Genomic DNA, 6,000 nt, shown 5'->3' on the forward strand with positions numbered 1-6,000 from the left:
TCTGGGCATTTCAAAGCAGGGAACAACTAAATGTCATAAAAAGTTGACAATTTTTAAAATATGCAGTAATGAAATGCAAGTGTATGTCAGCTCTGATCTGCAACCTAATCAATTTGTAAAATGAAGAATGTTGGTTAATTATCTAATTTGTAGTCTTAATTTTTAGTACAAATGTTGTGCATCATTGCAACAAAAATTTCTAATAATAATGTAGGCATTTTGCCAAGCATCTAAATACAGTGACAGGTACTTTTGTGGCAAAAATGTGAAATTAAATATTGTTAATTAATTAGTGTAACTAATATGCATACAATAATAGATAATTATTCAATTTTTGTTACAGAGTTAACACAAGTTAACACAAGTTAACTTGTGGCGGGATACAGGCGTATCCCGCCACAAGCCTCAGCTTTTAGGGTATACGCCTTCTTCCTTAAACCTAATATGTACATATTTATATATATATATTTTTTATATAACAAATTGATTTATGTATGAATTTATGTTATGAAAAATGTACTGAAATGGAAGAAAATAAATGTTTTATTTGAATTCAATTTAATCATTGATGTTAGAAGATTATAACTGGAAAATACTATGGTGATCCAATGTTGCATTAACTTTTGACACCATTTTATGTGCAGCAGGCTCAATACGAGAAAAACACATTTCAAAATTCATATCTACATTGACGTCTATGTAATAATTAGCTGTTAATTAGTCATTTTTAGGAAAAATAAAGGTATTTGAAACTTAAAACTTTCTCATTATTTAGAAAATGGTAATAGCTATAACATATCAAAAAAAAATTTTTTTGATTATTTTTACAGTGTTCGCGAAAATGGACAGTCCTTATGACATGCGACAAAATAATCATAATAACATATAAAGAGAGTAAAAGCTCATAATATAAACTGTTCGATAAAAGGTTATTTGAGGGTGAATTCAAATTCAAATTCAGTGCTCGCTCAAGCATGAATAGTGTTCCAACTTTTTGGTGTCATTTTAAAGTTGACTTTATTGGCTTTCCATATCTATACCCAAATGCTACACTTTTTATTTGGCAGCAGCCATTTCAAAAGTGTATAGTTTTTTTGGACGCACTGCATATATAATTAGCTAATTAGTAATAATTAGCTGTTAATTCGTCATTTTTAGGAAAAATAAAGGTATTTGAAACTTAAAACTTTCTCATTATTTAGAAAATGGCAATAGCTATAACATATCAAAAAATATTTTTTTTGATTATTTATACCCTGTTTGACCTTTCCACTGTCAACCACAATCTCCCGTCTCTGTGAGGGTGATAATAGAAACGCAGTATATAGACCTACAGTGAGTTGTTAGTGATTCCATTAACCCGTTAACAGAAACAAACGACATGGAATAGAGAATATGCTTAGTCTTAGAATGTTCTAAATGTCACTTTCTTTACCTTTATCCCCCTTTATCCAGAGATGAATGTCGTCCTGTTTTCAGCTCCAAAGATATGAAAATCAGATGCTTTATCAGGATTACTTGTCAGATAGCTAATTAGAAGTATGTTCTCATACTAAAAAATAGAAATATCAACATGGTATTATGGTATTGGTGACGTTCTCCCTTCCACTGTATGTAAACCAATGTATTTATTAACTTCAAATAGCAGTGGGGATTCCCAGGTTTTGTAGTACGCATGCGCATATGCTATTTCCCATCGTGCTCTGTAATAAGGTAGTCTGCAGTCACAGACACTGTACATGCTGATAAGTCGATTGAACTGTTTCTTATTTCATCTCCGATCATGATAGGGTTTGTTTGACTATTCTATGACTGCCCTAATTGAATAATGTTCAAACTTCAACATACCTTACTAATGATTAGTTTCCAATCAATGCTAACTAGATGGAGGCGACTTTCGAAGTAACTCACATACTAACGTTAGTAATTGTGTCAGAAACCAATAATTTTGACACTCTTATTAGAGTCTCAAAGACAAAAGTATGACACCTATTACAAGGCTTGCCATAATTTCCGAGATCAAAATCCAATAATTCTAACTCTGTTAAAGTTGATATAACCTGAAAATCGCAAAACATATAGGCCTATATTCATGCGTACATCATCATGTTCATCTATTATAGGTCAATGGCATTGACTCTGGCCCGTATTCTGAAGTCAGGTTTAACTTAGACCACAGTCTAACTCTGTACTAAAATTATGGGAAGCCAAGAATTCTAAAATAAGCTTATATTTTATATTACTTATGTGTAGCATTTGGTTTCGTTTTGCTTTCATAATAAAGAAAATACTTTAGTTATCATTCCCAGATAATTATGAACAAATTGGGTGTCATATGAGTTAATAAACTGAATGTTTACTATTAGGGATTTATGCTCTAATTGGCTTTCCATACTTAAACCACAACTTTAAACCAGAGTTTAATTTAAACCCGACTTCAGAATACGGGCCACAGTGTTTAAGAACAGCGCCAACTACGACTTAAATTGACCATGCATGAAGCGTCAGGTTTCACAGGCCTAATTCATTCCCCATAGACTCATGTGTTAAATTGGCACTTTAAAAAATTCATAAAAATAAGGATGAAATTCGGGGGTTGAATGTTTACTACCAGTGGATAGGATTTATATCTGGTAATCCATATCTGACCAGAAAAGGGTCCCTCGACCGGCTCATTTTAAAAATAAATTGGCGTGTTTGAAGACACCTTCGGGGGGAGCAGATTCATCACCTCAAACAGCAAAATAGCCCTAATCCTTCCGCCAGTGAAAATATAGTCCAAAATTGGTGATATTTCTTCCCAATTTGGGAAAAGGAAGTTCAGTAATTACCAAAAATAGAATCAGTGTTAAATGGACAATCATATGCATACACTTTGTCAATCAGCCATATCAAAATAAAAAAAATAGCAATGGGTTGGCTCGAATGAATATCTATGGCCTGCCACTAGTGATTAGGCCCGTGAAACCTGTAGAGAGGGTGGGGCATGGCATTCGGAAGCGGGCGCTTTGTTTTTCTTGTCATTTTTTTTCCTTTTGAAAAACACCTTTATTCGGAGTGAAGACCAATATGCAAAAGAAAGAGAAAATACTTCTCAACAGACTAATAACCCTCAATCTGGAAAATATGATTGTTTTAGTTACCTGCTTTCCTGAGCAGGTTCCGTCATATGTCTTTGATTTCTAATCGCTAGGCCATGTGTGATTTATGTCTTGCAATATCTTACTCTTTAAATTATCGATATAAATTAGTTTACTTGCGAGATAAATAAAGTCAAATTCAAACTCAAATACATTTGTAACGGAATATATCGATCGGCTGCACCTTGCCACATGGTGGTCTGGTCGTGACATGACAGACACGGACTCATTTTATCACAGTAAATTGCAACCCAGCATCCCTATTCATTTATCAAAGTTCAATCCATTATGGCGTCATAATCAAAGCAAAATGAATCAAGATTGTCACATGGACAGGTTGGTGGATGTTGAACTTTTAGCCGCCGACCGGCATGGTGTCTAGTATGATCGTTGTCAATACATCTTATTGCTCATTTAACTATAAAACAGAAGGGTGCAGTAAAACAAAAGAGAGAGAGGGGGGGGGGGTAGAGGGAGAAGATAGCGAGAGAGAGAAAGAGAGAGAAAGGTAGAAGAAGAAGAAGCAAAAGAAGAAGAAGAATGGAGAAGACGATGAAGAGTAGGAATGAATAAAAGAAGAAGAAAAAGGTATATACGAAGAAAAATAATGCGACTCTGATGCTGCTCTTATTTCAGTTTCTATTAATAGATTATTATATATTATCTTCTATTTATTGTTCACTCTGCACATTTTGTAAGGATGCCCACTGGACACACATTTTGAAGGTATGAGGTTCAAATATGCACCTTTTATACCCCAAGGTCATATTGTTTTAAGGGGGGGGGGTACTCCAGTCTAAATTTAATACCATCAATAGGAAGGGTACATAAAGTACTTTAAAATTACGAAATTACGAAGATACGACGTTCAAAAGTTTTGCCTTGTAGTGAAAATGATATGAGTGTCTTCACAAATATGAAATGGGCACGGGCGGATGCAGGATTTTCAGGGGGAAAATGACAAGCAAAATTATACATGTTTTCATTGTTCTCGAGGGGGGGGGGCACGGGCGGGATGTGCCTCCGCTGGGATCAGTACTGGCAATGGGACATAAACTTTCGCTTTTTACAAAAATCACGCAAAAAACAAGTTCTTTTTTATATGTAGTTTTTAGTGTTTTGCTGCATGTTTAGATATTAGTCTATCCATAAAGCATTTATTTATTATTTCTAGCCTGGAGTACCCCTTGGAAGGTGCAAAGCTGTACCCCTTTTATTTTTATTCATTTATTTATTTCTGATATTTTTACAGGGTGGCACATATCACCAATTCGGTTGTCTTCCATGTGGCCCTGTTAACAAAAGAACAACAAATAATATTAATAATGAAAATATTAGGCAAGTACTGAAAAAGATATGATACGTAGTAATAAATAGTATGTACAGGAACAAAATATATGGAAACATATTATTAAACAAAAAATATTGGTATTTTTAAAGCGTTCTTAAAGCGTTATAGGATTGCCCTTGGGTGGTATTCTGAGATCCATTTTATCTCAGATAAAATAAAATATTTTATCTCCGTTAAAATCAATGAGATAAAATACCCTTAGAATCTCTCCGAATTGGTATTCTGAGAAAAATAATTTATCTTCATTTTATCTTTGTAAGACACACCTACTTTTTAATCAATATCCAATTAGAAACGCGCTTTTATAGCTCTCTCGTGTCACTCAACCAATTGGAATCCATTCCGCCAGGAGGTGTGGCAAAGGGGACAGATTGCGTCAATTTATTGACTTCAAATACGCTTGCACTATACGCTTGCGCGTCATTTCTTTTTAACAAAAAGGACAATACTCTCATCTTTTTTCGAAGTCTCTATCGCATCTTTTCAAGCATCATTTCAAAGACAATATTAGTCAAGATATATCCTATGAAATACTTTCTGATTGTACAGGAATAACGTTAAGGTGTTATTCTCAATAAATATATAATTTTTCTTCATTTTCATGTCAACATTTGGGGTTAATTCACCTATAAATATTGGTGAAATAAACGTCGCGGAGATAAAATAGCCCCTACCCTCTTTTAAATTTATTTCATTTTTTTCTTCAAAGTAACTTGGGCGCAAGCACATCATCCGCGTTGCAATACCCAGATACGCGATGGGTATGTCTACGCAGGCACTGTTCTGTTGCGTATCATCTCTAGTTACGCAAGATAAAATTTATACGCAAGATAAAATTTTAAATTTTATCTCGGAGATAGAATGTCATCTCAGAATAACAATTTCATTTTAAGAGATAAAATAAAATATTTTAAAGATAAAATGACCTCAGAATACCACCCCAGGGTATTTTAGTGAGTTTTGCTCCGAAGACGAGGAAGGTGACGCAAAAGTGTTGATTATGACGTCATATTGCCTTGCTCCAGCTGTTCCCGCCTGAGTGCCACTTTCATAACCTAAATATCCAGGGCAAGGCCTGCATGGCTGTTGTACTGAGCATTTGTCATTAATATTCACGTCACTGTCGGCTTCGTGTACCGTTTCCAATAATAGATGTCAGTCCATGCCCTTTCCGAGAGATTCCTTCAGCCCTTGCGCATGTAATATTTCTTGACTTGCCCCCTTCCCCCTCCTTAAATTCAGTCGGGGGGGGGGGGTTGTATTTAGGTTCCGCGACATTTGCTCCGCTTTAATTTCCACACACTAATCGAATGACCAACTTCAACCCTGAATTTAACACAAAACCATTCCCTAAATCTAAATTTCACAAAAACCCGATTGCGACCCTAACCCTACATCCTAGACGAAACTAAACCCCGAGCAACTGTCGCAGGAGCAAATGTCATATCGCCTGTAATCAGGCGACGTGGGGGTCACGTGGAAGTTGAAGCGCCTTGTAAGATGCATTAG

General features: G+C 35.1%; 1 protein-coding gene across 1 annotated transcript in view; it reads right to left on the reverse strand.

Annotated features, from left to right (window-relative positions):
• Positions 1-1,629, reverse strand: part of LOC121427441 (E3 ubiquitin-protein ligase MIB2-like) — a 33,565-nt gene extending 31,936 nt beyond the window's left edge. Inside the window, exon 1 of the mRNA XM_041623830.1 lies at positions 1,436-1,629. The gene's annotated coding sequence lies outside the window, so the exon portion shown is untranslated. The remainder of the gene's footprint in view (positions 1-1,435) is intronic.
• Between the last annotated feature and the right edge of the window lie 4,371 nt (positions 1,630-6,000).

This window comes from Lytechinus variegatus, chromosome 14 (genome assembly GCF_018143015.1).
Source record: "Lytechinus variegatus isolate NC3 chromosome 14, Lvar_3.0, whole genome shotgun sequence".
Taxonomy (NCBI): domain Eukaryota; kingdom Metazoa; phylum Echinodermata; class Echinoidea; order Temnopleuroida; family Toxopneustidae; genus Lytechinus; species Lytechinus variegatus.